The following is a 13,430-nucleotide window of genomic DNA, read 5'->3' as shown; positions in this document are numbered from 1 at the left end:
TTGTGACTGAGTTGTCTTATTAAAAGCCCCAATTAATATCATGTGTTTTTTGTTCTGCCTTCAGAAACCTGCTGACTTTCATAATATAGAAATGGTCAGGCGAGAGTGACCAATTTGTTTCTTGACCAGTGTTTCCCAGTGTTATAAGGAAAGTGTGGAAGTTTGCAGAGATAAGTGTCATGAGACCAGTAGGAAGATTTTGGAACTTTGACATTTCCTTGGTGGCTAATCCTGTCCTTTCCTGATTGCTGTTTTGCTTACTATATTTCATTGAGGCAGTTTCTGGTGACCTGATTGATCTTCAGTGATTGTGAGATTGAGTCTGGATCCTTTTTGGATCTAAGACCTTCCCTGGCCTTAGCAAAGCCTTACACAGACCCCTTCCTTAAATCCAAAAAAGGAGGGTTTAGTTGAAGCGTTTAATTAAGATCAGGGACTGGAGATTTAGGGAGTTAGGGAGAATTAGAGTAGGAAGTTCACTCAGAAGAAATCTCTCCAAAGAGTGGGTTTAAGTAGATTGACCTTAGTTTAGATTATCCCAAATCCCCTTTTCACCTTCCCTTATTTATTAAATACAACAAACTGTCTCTGTTAATATAGTGGTCTGTGTTTATTAGTTCAGGGTCTGGCTCTGCCTGCCCTGGGCTTGGGTAGCCTTCCCAAACCAGGTTACTGGCCTAAATTACCATCCCCTGAAACTCAACAATTATATCTGTTGACAAAGCCAGCTAGGAGCCTTGGTCCCAGCCTAACCCTCCTTCAAAGTTCCAGAATCTTCATGCTGGTCTCATGCCACTTCTCTCTGCAAACTTCCACACTTTCCTTATAACGCCAGTAAGCATCAAGTTGCTTATACTTTTGAGGAAGGGAGGAGAAAAAGGACTCTGAGAACTTGAATTTAAAGTGAATTCTACTAGAAATCTTATGTTGATTTGGTTAGACTGGTTTTGATGCATTTTCTGACTCATTTGCATTTTCAGGGTAGACATTAGTTTATAAATGTTAGTGTTTTTTGAAAGGAGAAGTCTTCTAAATACTTTTTGGGGAGACTCATAAAGCCAGCATTCATATTGTAAGGGGTAAAATTTATGGTTGGACTGAATATATTTTGGGTTGGTCGCCAAGGATTTAATTACTAAATCCCAATGAATTACTCAAGTCAGAATGGCTTTTATGGTACTTTATTTACAACAGAGGGAAGAAATTAAGGAAATGAGACAGAGAAGGAAGAAAGATAGCTGCTCTGGCCAGGCAGGAATTCAGAGGCTCCTGCCAAGGGGGGTAGGGGGGGTTGGAAGAAGACTAAATTTAACATAGCTTCCAGCCTTGAGGCCTCCTCCAAGATGAGGGGTCTCTTCAGAGGCTAGTGACTCCAGAAAGCTAAGTGAAAGGGTGTCCCAAGACAATGGGCCTCTCCTGAGGCTGGTGCCTCCAGAAAAGCCAAGGAAAAGGAGTCAGCCTTTTCACTCACCATGTGGCAGTCCTAGGGGAAGTAGTCTGAGATCTCAAGCCCAAGCTCCTCCACTGTCAAGTTCCAAGGTGAAGACCTCCTCACAGGAAGTGACTGCAAAATATAAAGGCAGTTCTTTGCATCACTTCCTGTGTCTTACATGTACCAAAGGTGGCTTAAACTTAGATTTTGACTGCCCAGGGGGGCAGTCAATTGTTTCTGATTTGTCAACTTCTAGCACGTGTGGGTCATAGACATTCCTCCTCCACACTTAATCCTTAAGTGGGGGTGTATACCTTCCTGGTGGCTAAAATTTTATTATTATTATTATTAATTCTTATTTAAATATTATTAAATTAATTTTATAATTTAATAATGTATTATTATGTTTTAAATAATATTTAAATAATAATTTAATAATTTATAATTATTTTTATTTTTAATTTAATTTAAATAATGTTTTTCTTTTAAATTATGATTAATAATAATTTATAATTATAATAAACAATAATTTAATAATATACTGCCATAATTTAATAATAAGTAATATTGAATTAAATTAAAATTTATATAAATATTAATATTTATTTAGTATATTATTATTATTATTATTAAAATAAGTAAGGTGGAGTAAATCTCAATTTCACATCAGAAAAAATTTTCTGGTGGAAGATACTTAATATTTCATTTACAGTTATCTGAAATGAAATAAAACTTAAGTATTTAACTTTTGACTCAGTATAATGTGCTTTATCAGAGTAAAAAATTTCCCTTAGAAAAGTGGAATTGAAGCATATATTCTAGTTTAAAGCAGTGTACATAATGTTGACTTTGAGGCCAAAGTATTTAGGTTCAAACTGACACTATTAACTATTAACTCTTAGGACCTGGGCAAGTCTTTTAATTGCACATGAAGATTCTGCATATTAACATTATCTGTATTATTGCATTCTTATTTTTGTTAATTTTTTTCCAATTATATTTTAATCTGACTTGGGCTGCCCTCAGAAATGTTGCAGGCTGCTTTTTTGACACTTGGATTAGATCTCTGAGGTACCTTCTAGTTTATGATTCTGTCATTAACTCAGCTGTCTGGCAAAATTTCATGATAAGACTGCTGACATTCTTATGTGTTGACAAGGTAAGTAAGATATAGGCAAGTATTTTTCAATTCATTAATGTTAGCTGTAAATTTGGACATTAAGAATGTTTCTTTCAGAATCAGATTTTTATCTGAGGAAAGAAATCATTCAGCAAGCATTTCTTAAGAACCTAATAAGTGCTAGGCACTGAAGATATAGATACACAAGGGAAGGGTGGCCCACATTCTTTAGTTACAAATGATTTTCTCCAACAAGCCATCCTAGCACACCCAAGAGCAGCAGCTACCCTGTGAAGTAGCTAAGGTGATTCTGAAGTATCTTTGTGCCAAGAAGGGTGGCTTCTGCACCTTGCCAAGGAGTAGCACAGGTTGTGTATATCCCTTTAAAGCTACCATGACCTGCTTACTGGAGGAGGGGCAACTTCCTGAAGATCAGGTGTGTGTCTGAAGAGATGAGCTCATCCTTCTTAAGTAGACCTGCCCTAGTGAATGTTTTCCTAATTGCAGATTCTCCAGCTGGGAGAAGCCGGAAATGGTTGAAGCTTCAGGCACTTTGTGAGTAGCAAAAAAAAGAGCAATTATTGTGATCTTTTGAAACATGTGGCTTCAAATTTCCAGGGGAAGGTGGCACACATGCACACTCAGCTGTTTTCCAAGTTAAGAATTGTAGTCAGGCACTTGATTGGTCAAGGGAGAACCTGCATATAAAATTGCTGTAGCTTGGGTGTCCCTTGGGAGGTTACTTTCCATGGGCTGGCTAATTAACTTCTTGGGTTGGTGTTACTGTCCTCACTGCTCCAGGAAGCAAGAATCTTACAAGCTTTTTATGAAAGACTCTGGAACTTATTTGGAGGCATACTGGTAAAACTAATTTATCACCAAAGTCCATTGTCCTAGATTCTAGGGCCTCTTGAGGTCTCCTTGTTTTTTTTAGATTTAAATAAATTTCCCTGAATAAGTGTGACATTTGAAGTGTGACATATTAGGAAAGAAGGGCCAAATTTTATTGGGTATGTTGTCAGGTTTATTCTGCAGTAGGTTGGTTTTAAGAGGCAACATGTTTCTGAAGAGTTCTGGGTTGAGACTAAAAAAATTTTTTTTCCAGTAAGGGAACCCAATATATTAGCAGAGTACTGGGGTGGAAAGAAGGAGAACTAAGTTCTCATATTTATTCTTAATGTTTAAAGTAATTCCGTAACATTGGGGAAGTCTGTTATAATCATTCACATTTCTATAATGCTTTATAGTTTATAGAAGGCTTTCTTCACAGTAGCCTTATGTGGTGGTATGGTTCAGGTTATCATTTTACAGAGAAACCCAGAGGGTAAATGACTTACCCATTGTCACATTGCTAATAATTACTGGAGTGGGGAATTGATTTTACATTAAACCAATTAATTAGGATCATGAATTCAAAACTGTATGACCTTCATTTATAGATGTGAAAATAGAGGCCCAGAGAAGTCAAAATGACTTAGATTTGTGAAGTGTTCTGCCATCCTTAAAGAGTTATATAAATGCTAACTATTTTTATTTTTATCACACAGATACCATAAAGGTTTGAAAAACACTTTATAGTCTGCAAAATACCTGTGTTTTTCCTCATTTGATCTTCACACTAACCCTGTGTGATAGGTGCTTTTATTGTTTTCATTTTACAAATGAGGAAACTAAGGCAATATCGAGAAGCATTTATTAAGTACTGCTGGGTTCCCAATACCATGCTAAGCCCTGGGAATACAAAGAAAGACAAAAAACAGCCTGATAATATGCAGACATTATGTACAAACAAAATATATATAGATTTAAGTGGAGGTATTCTGTGAGGGAAGGTGTTATGGTTAAGAAGAACTTGGGGGGGGGCAGCTGGGTGGCTCAGTGGATTGAGAACCAGGCCTAGAGATGGGAGATTCTAGGTTCAAATCTGGCCTCAGACACTTCTCAACTGTGTGACCCTGGGCAAGTCACTTAATCCCCCATTGCCTGGCCCTTACCACTCTTTTGCCTTGGAACCAATACACAGTGTTGATTCCAAGATGGAAGGTAAGGGTTTAAAAAAAAAAAGTACTAGGAAAGGATTCTTGCAGAAGGCAGGACTTTAATTGAGATTTGGGGAAATTTGAGGGGTAAAGATGAGGAAGGAGAGGGTTCCAGATATATTGGATGGACAGTGAAAATGCCAGGAGGAGTATCATGTTTATGATCAGAATCATCATATTTAGAATGAAAGTGTAAGAGGGGACAAGGTTGTCAAGTGCTTTATAAGCCAAACAGAATTTTTATATTTAAACCTAGAGGAGATAGGAAGCCACTAAAGTTTATTGATGAGATGATGTGACATGGTCAAATCTGCTATTGAGAAAGATAATTTTGGTAGCCAAGTGGAGGATGGACTGGAGTGGGCAGAAACTCAAAACATATAGATCAACCAGAAGACTAATGCAGTAGTCCAAGCCTGAGGAAGTGAGAGCCTACATCCATGTTGGCGAAGGCATAGTACATATGCCCTGGTGGCATGGAGGGGACTGCTCCATTCCCCCTCTTCACTGTGCCTGAGGATATTTTTTGCTTGAACCACCCCTCTGTCCAGAAGCCCAGTGCAAGCATTTCCTCCCTCCACTGTCTGGGGTAATGTTAGGGGCTTAATGGTGGCTTGAAGGTGCAGTTTGGGCATGCAGTCTCTAAAAGCTTAACTAATGCTGGCCTACACCATGGTATTATCAGTGTTGGAGGAGAGAGGGGTACCTATTAGAGAGATGTTATAAAAGTTGAAATGATAAAACTTGAAAAAAGATTGGTTTTGGGGGTGAAAGAAAGTGAATGAAGAGTCAGAGATGACACAAGTTTGTGAGCTTCAGTAACTAGGGAAATGATGGTATTCTCAAATAGTAATACGGAAGTTAAGAAGGAAGATTTTTGAGAGAAGATGATGAGTTCAGTTTTGGATATGTTAAATTTAAGATATCTAGAAAACATCTATTTGTCCACAAGGCAGTAAGCTGGAGATGCAAGACTCAAGGTCAGAGGAGAGGTTAGTATTTTTCTTTAATTAAATAATTTATTTAGTCAATTTAGAACATTATTCCTTGCTTACAAGAATCATATTCCTTCCCTCCCCCCACCCTTCCCATAGCTGAAGCTCAATTCCACTGAGTATTACAAGTGTCCTTGATCAAAACCTATTTCCATGTTGTTGATGTTTGCACTAGGATGTTCATTTAGAGTCTACATCCCTAGCCATATACCCTCAACCCATGTATTCAAGCAGTTGTTTTTCTTCTGTGTTTCTCTGAATGTGGATAGTGTTCTTTCTCATAGATCCCTCCAAGCTGTTCAGGATCACTGCATTGCCTCTAATGGAGAAGCCCATTACATTCAATTGTACCACAGTGTGTCAGTCTCTGTGTACAATGTTCTCCTGGTTCTGCTCTTCTCATTCTGCATCAGTTCCTGGAAATTGTTCTATTTCCCATGGAATTACTCCACTTTATTATTCCTTTGAGCACAATAGTATTCCATCACCAACATATACCACAATTTGTTCAGCCATTCCCCAATTGAAGGGCATCCCCTCATTTTCCATTTTTTTGCCACTACAAAGAGCGCAGCTATGAATATTTTTGTACATGTCTTTTCCTTATTATCTCTTTGGAGTACAAACCCAACAGTGCTATGGCTGAATCAAAGGGCAGACAATCTTTTAGTGCCCTTTGGGCCTAGTTCCAAATTGCCCTCCAGGATGGTTGGATCAATTCAATTGTGTGAAATTTAAAATGCTGGGGAAGGTAGGGCAAAAAACATCTACATATATTTTGATTGGGAATTAGAGGAGCCTTAGAGATAATATCATCAGAGGTAGCCATTCCGGAGAGGAATTTAAAATTATTCCCAAAGGACTATAAAACAGTACATACCTGTTGATCTAGTAATACTACTACTAGGTCTGTATACTAAAGTGATTTTAAAAAAGAGGGGAGGATCTACTTGTACAAAAATATTTATAGCTTCACTTTTTGTGATGGCAAAGAATTGGAAATTAAAAGGATATCTATCATTTGGGGAGCTGAACAAATTGTGGTACATGATAGTGATGGAATACTGTTGTACTATAAGAAATGATGAAAAGGATGATTTCATAAAGAACTGGAAAGACTTCTATGAATTGTTGCAGAGGGAAATAAGTAGAATCAGGAAAACACTGTACAAGGTAACAGCGATATTGTGAAATGATCAACTGTGATAGACTTAACTACTCTCAGCAATATGATGATCTAGGATAATTCTAAAGGACTTGGGACAAAGAATGCTATCCACCTCCAGAGAAAGAACTGTTTGAGTTGGAATACAGTTCAAAGCATATAATTTTTCACTTGCTTATTTAGGTTTTTGTTTTGGGGTTTTGTTTTATAAGATTATTCACTTTAAAAAATAGCAATATGGAAATATGTTTTGCATGATAATACATGTATGATCTAGATCAATTTGCTTGCCAGCTCTGGGAGGGGGAGGAAAGGAGAAAATTTATGTTGAAATTTGTTATTACATATCATTGCTAAAATAAATAACATTTTAAAAAAGATAATCTAATCAGAACCTTTCATTTTGTAAATATAGTTTTTCTGATTCTTCTCTTTATGTCCCCTATTTATCAAATGTCAAGCCCAATCAATTTTGCCTCCAAAATATCTCTCATATCCATCCTTCCCTTTCTTTTCTCATTGTCATTACCCAAATCCAACTGATTATTGCATCAGCCCCTTAACCAACCTAATATTTCCATTTTTTCCTCTTTCCATTCCTCCCATTGCCTACAAGATAAAATTTTAACTTCTTATTCAAGTGTTCAAGGTCCTCCATCACTCAGCTTTTCCAACCTTCTCTTGCCTAACTTGTCTTTATACTTTATGCCTCAACCACTTACTGCTTCTTGTCCTTCTGTTTAGGTCCTATATTTTCCTGGCCTCTGCTTCATGTAAGTGCCTAAAATGCTCTTTTCCTCTGCTTATGTTTAAATATTTCTCTCCTTCAAGACTTATCTAACATGCCCTTTTAGATAGGAAGGATTTTGACAAACGGACAGGAACGTTTGGGTAAAACATATGCCCAACAAGTTTTTGGACCATGAAGCCAATCCTTATGCACCCAACCGAAATTGATCTTTTCTTCTTTAGACTTCACAATAGCATTCTGTATTTCACTTAAGCAGTTAGCATTATTTGTTTTATAGCTATATGTGTGTTGAATACCCCTACTTGACTATAAACTGCAGAAAGTTTATCTTGCTTTTGCACATACTAACACTATATATATATATTTAATAAATATGAATTGTTTGCCAGAATATATTAGAAATCAGAAAGGATTTTTTAGCTATCAGGAAAGAACTCCTACCATTTATTTGCTTTAGGAATGTGAATCTTGATTTGGTTAAGACCATTCCCCATTTTAAACAATGAAGGGACTTAGTCAGGAATGTGAGAACTCTACTCCACCCATACTTAAGCATACTTTAGGGGAAGATAAAGTTGTAAACTCTTTACTGAACAATGAAAAACTACTTAACTCATACTTCTAGTGAAGCAAAAGCCTTAAGCTAAGTTTATTTTTAGGAAGGTGCTAAGTACCTATGAAGGTCAGGCAACTTGCAAATTTGTAAGGGACAAAGAGGTGTGAGGTTTTAGGCTACTCAGGTGTGAATTACTCAAAAGTTTAGTCTATTCAGGTGTGAATTAAGAATGGTCTGTCCTTTGGAAAACGTCTACTGTGATTGGTAGATGTGAGAACTTAGGGGAGGTGACATAGGAGAAAATTCTCTTTAAAAGGAGGTCAGAAGCTGAGAGAAGGGGACTCTCTCTGAGAAAACTCTCAGAAGGATTTCAGCCTTGGAAGCTGAAGTGGAGCTCAGGAGCTGAACTGGTGGGTCTCTCTGAACACTAGAATCTTGCTTGGGACAAATCTTGTGGTGAGTGGATTAAAGACTGACTGATCTCTCTCTTAGGGCTTGGGCATAGGCTGGCCTGGCCTGGGCTGGCCTAGCCCTTTTCTCATTGTTTCCTCTTACTCTCTCTCTTTCATTAATGCCTTTTTTGTATTAATTAAAATCTCCATAAAAACCCAGCTGACTTGGGTATATTTCATATTTGGGAATTTTTCCCTGGCGACCACTTTATATTTGATTTATATTTATATTTGACAATGTCTTGAAACCATATTTTCGCGGTTACAGTTTAAGCCAACCACTCTTTTATCTGTAACAGTTTATGCCTCCCTCTTTAACAGATAAAGAGGGGAGGCATAAACTGTTACAGGGAAGATGGTACATTCGTTCTTTATTTTTTTTTAACCCATATCTTCCATCTTAGAATCAGTATTGTATATTGTTTCCATGGCAGGAGAGTGGTAAGAGCTAGGCAGTGGGGGTTAAGTGACTTTCCCAGGGTGACACAGCTTTAGGAAGTGTTTTGAGGCTAGATTTGAACCTAGGACTTCCCGTCTTTAGGCCTGGCTCTCCAACCACTGAGCTACCCAGCTGCCCCTATATTGGTTCTTAATAACAAGTGAGAATTGTAGTAATATTTCTTTAGTTGGAAGAGGTTGTAAACTTATTAAAAAGGTTAATATGAATTTCATTGTCTTACATTTTTAGCACACCTTAACCTCCCCCCTTTCCAGATGAAAAAATGGGGAGAATTATGGTAAATAAAAGGGAGTCCATATAAGTGTTGGGATCCAACAGCTACACTTAGTGACTTAGTTTTTAGCTCTAGTTGTTGACCATTTTAGACTTTTGGGAGGTGAATACTGTTACCACTATTTTCCTTCATCCAAAGGGTACCTTTTACAAATCTTGGCAGATTCAAACAAAGATCTTGAAGTGTATATGTGTGTATGGAAGGGAGGAGTATCCATAGGATAATAGAATCCTAAATGTGACCCTGGAAGAGCCCTCAGAGATCAGATAGACCGACCTCCTACTTTTATAGATAAGTCATCTGTAAATTGTAAAATCTCATTACCAAAGGCAGTGTAACCTACTCTCCTCTCTTTTCAGTGTCTATTGTATTAGGTGGTTATTTCTTTACATGGATTGTGATAATGTAAGATTGCTGAGCAAGCCTACAGACCAATGAGGTAAGGTGTGTATGTAAGACTCCTCCCTCTCCTTCCCACTTCAGTTAGTCTCTTCAGTTGGAGTCAAACTGGGATTCAGACTGAGTAAGTTGCCTGAATATCAGATAGATACCTCACTCTCTAACGTTGTTGGAACAAGGGTTTATTTATTTTTTTTTTTTTAATATATTTTATTTGATCATTTCCAAGCATTATTCGTTAAAGACATAGAACATTTTCTTTTCCTCCCCCCCCCACCCCCCATAGCCGACGCGTAAGTCCACTGGGCATTAGATGTTTTCTTGATTTGAACCCATTGCTTTGTTGATAGTATTTGCATTAGAGTGTTCATTTAGAGTCTATCCTCTGTCATGTCCCCTCAACCTCTGTATTCAGGCAGTTGCTTTTTTCTCGGTGTTTCCACTCCCATAGTTTATCCTTTGCTTATGAATGGTGTTTTTTTCTCCTGGGTCCCTGCAAGTTAGAAACAAGGGTTTATTTTAAGGAAGCAGAAGGAAAAGGAAATTGGATAGGAGAGAGAGGTTAGACTTTCCCTGATCTTAAGTAAATCCTAAATTGAGTAATAAACTTATAAAGTCTTAGATGAGGGATGTGGCTAACAGTTTTAAGGATCTTTTGAGTAAATTCTTGATACTGTAGAGAGAAAATCAGTAACCAACAAGGAAAGGATCTTCTCAGTTCTTCCTCCTTCAAGTGCCAGGAGAAAGAGAGAAATTTTTCCAGCAGTTTGGGTGTTTCTTTTAACTGCCTTCTCCCAGTCACATTCTCCTCTGGAATGTTCCTCGATGGACAGCTCTTCAAACTTCCATCCATTGTCTCTGTTTGCAGATTTTTCTTCAATATTACTCTCTCACAATCCTCCGTTTTGTTTTTCTTGGTCAGGATACAACCTGTATTAACGTTACTCACCTCGTAAGTGTATCTTGAAGAATTCCTAACTGCCTCATCTTTAACTCTGTGCTATGAAACTATTCCACCACCATCCCAATAAAAAATCCTAGTCTTAACTATTCTGTGTAACTAATTCTATGCTAAGTTTTGGGTGTAGGAAAATGGTTTAGGGTAATAGGGATTCAGTATATAAATATGTTTTTTTGAACATAATAGCAAACAATGTAACAATTTAAACAACATTTTGACAGTGTAACTTTCCTATATCCTTATGTCTATAATATGTTCTAAATAAAAATTTCTAAGAATAACAACTGTTACTAAGATTATTATGTAACTTAACTTATGTTAATAATGCTATATATCTGCCCCTGGGGTGTATGGGGTGCTCAGGGAGGAGTAGTATCTCTGGTATGGAGGGCTTGTCGTGCCCTCCTGGGGCAGCTCTCCAACCTCTGACCCCCACCTGACACCCAGCTCTCACTTGTGGCTCCCAGTAGTTGCTAGCATGCGGCAGCGGCCACACCCCGGGCAAAGGCTTTGACAGGCCGGCTAAACCTCGTGAGGGTAGCCATCGGGTCGTCGACCCCTGGTGAACCAGGGCTTTGCTCACCCAGCATGTGAAGACTGCTTCAGCCAAACAGCCCGAAGAAACCAATAAGAAGGTTCCACGGCTGAGATGGCGACGCAGCAAGGCACTGTGGAGTGCTTAGGGCGTGTTGGAGCACAAAAGACAACAGGGCCATCCAATGCAGCTGAGGAAGTCTCCAGGTGTAACGACTTTTCGTGCCACTGGACCCAGGCTTCCAACGCCGAGAGAGTGGGACTGTCTCTGTGCATTGACTTTTCCACTTAAATCTCCTTCACGCACAAGTGTCTTTGTGCACACTCATCTAGCCTAACCCCGTCCACCCTCGTCAAGCCACATGAGGGTGCACCATAGATGAAAATACACAAAGACAATTGTCATTCTCGGTTACTGAGAGACTACTACTACATCTGTCCCTAAGTCATCTAGGATTTTGACCAAATTTTTTCTAAACTTTCCCTATCTGTTAGTAATTAGAAAATTAATAAATTAACCTAACATTATTAGTCTTAATCCATTAGTATTTACAAATGTACATAGGCTGTATCTATACAGATTTTACATATGTACAATTATAATACAATATTGTGATTTCTGTGCAAAATCATGCAGATAAGAAAAATTTCTTTGTTTGAATTTTCCACAGAAATTTTTAAGTATCTCAGTATGAATTTTGTGTATTGCAATTATGCAATGTGTTGTATACTTATCTCTTCCATGAGATTCTCTTCCACATTGTGGTTGTGTATAGTTGCATATGAGTATATGTATTTACATGTGAAGTTAACATGTATGTCACATTCTTACATGACCTCATGACCATCAGTTCAAAATTCAGTCTTTCCATGTCTTTAGTGTTGATTGTAGAAACATGTGTCGTGGGTTTTTCCTCTGTGCTGGATACACGTTTTGACTGTCATCTCACCTTGATTGAAGTCCCATGTTCTTTAACATACAGGAACATACATGTGTGTAAATTTGTCATATGCATGTATGTAAGGTTGATTTCTGTTTCCTTGTGCATGGAAGTAAGTTTTGAGTTCTTCATGCATGCTTGTCAGTGTTCATGAATTGATTCTTCATGTGTGGAAGTAAGATATTACATATGATAATCTTCATGTGTGGGTGTATGTAGTATGTTGTACTGTATAAACTTTTCAGGATATAGTTTATGATTTTGAAATATGATATCTTATTTGATGTTTGATTTCTCAAGTGGGTTTCCTTTGTATAGTTTGCTTCTCTAAGATGCTCATGCTAAAAGATTCTCCTGATTTTTGAGTTTTTCTTGGAGATAGAATTCTGCTTTTAGCTTGTGGTTTTATGTGTTCTTGTTATTATAGATAGAATGATACATGATGATATAGTATTTCATAGAGTCATATCTTCTTAGTCAAATAACTTTGTTACATTTACATTGTTGCAATTTTTGGCAGAGACTTTGGCAGAGAAACTTTTCATTGGAGCTATAATTCTAATGTGTATATATTTCTTTTTCTGTCTGGAGCTATTTCATTTTTGCTTTTGTAGTGCTTGCTTCGGTTTTAATTTGTACTCTCGTGTGTTTCCTTTATATTAACATCTGCAATGCTTTCATGTGTGTTCTTTGTTTTCTCATTCATAGCTTTCCATTTAGAGGGACTGTTGTTAAATATTGCTAGGACTATTTGTTTTAGATGTCATTTTATTCTTCTTCATTGCTGGTAATGTCATGGGTATAATGTAATTTTACTTGTGAAGCGTGAAACCATGGCTCTTTTTGTTCAACCTTTACCGATGTAGGTGTTACCATGACGACAGTTACAGGACCTATCCATCTTGGTTCTGTAGGAGATTCTCTATTAAAATTCTTGACATATACTTTGTCTCCTGGTTTTATCTTATGCAATGAAAAATCCAATGGTACTTTTTGTACCAGTAATCCTAGTTTTCTTAATTTCTCCAGCCTATTTTGTATTTCTTTTAAATATTCATGAAGCATACATTCCCCTTTTAACATGGACAGATATGATGGTTTTACTGTCCTACCATGCCAAAGTGATTGACCATATAACATTTCAAATGGTGATATGTGCAAGTCACTTCTTGGTCTTGTTCTTATTTGAAACAAAGCAAGAGGCAAAACATCTGTCCATTTCAAGTGTGTTTCTGAACAGAGTTTTCCTATTTGTGTTTTTAATTCTTTGTTCATTCGTTCCACTTGGCCTGAACTTTGGGGTCTATAAACATTGTGATAATTGCATTTGATACCCAGGTTCTAGTATATT

General features: G+C 37.4%; 1 protein-coding gene across 14 annotated transcripts in view; it reads left to right on the top strand.

The window, feature by feature from the left end:
- Nucleotides 1-13,430, top strand: part of USP54 (ubiquitin specific peptidase 54) — a 169,419-nt gene that overhangs the window by 45,928 nt on the left and 110,061 nt on the right. For 2 of the 14 annotated variants that reach the window (XM_056819295.1, XM_016427045.2), the window contains exon 1: nt 2,090-3,107. The exons of 11 other annotated variants lie outside the window; for them this stretch is intronic. The gene's annotated coding sequence lies outside the window, so the exon portion shown is untranslated. Of the gene's footprint in view, nt 1-2,089; nt 3,108-13,430 lie in introns of those variants that run through there. One more of the 14 variants, XM_056819270.1, reaches the window with a different exon arrangement.

The sequence above is a fragment of the Monodelphis domestica genome, chromosome 1 (genome assembly GCF_027887165.1).
Source record: "Monodelphis domestica isolate mMonDom1 chromosome 1, mMonDom1.pri, whole genome shotgun sequence".
Classification (NCBI taxonomy): domain Eukaryota; kingdom Metazoa; phylum Chordata; class Mammalia; order Didelphimorphia; family Didelphidae; genus Monodelphis; species Monodelphis domestica.
The sequence above is the reverse complement of the archived record's forward strand: the minus strand, read 5'-3'. Positions and strand labels throughout refer to the sequence as shown.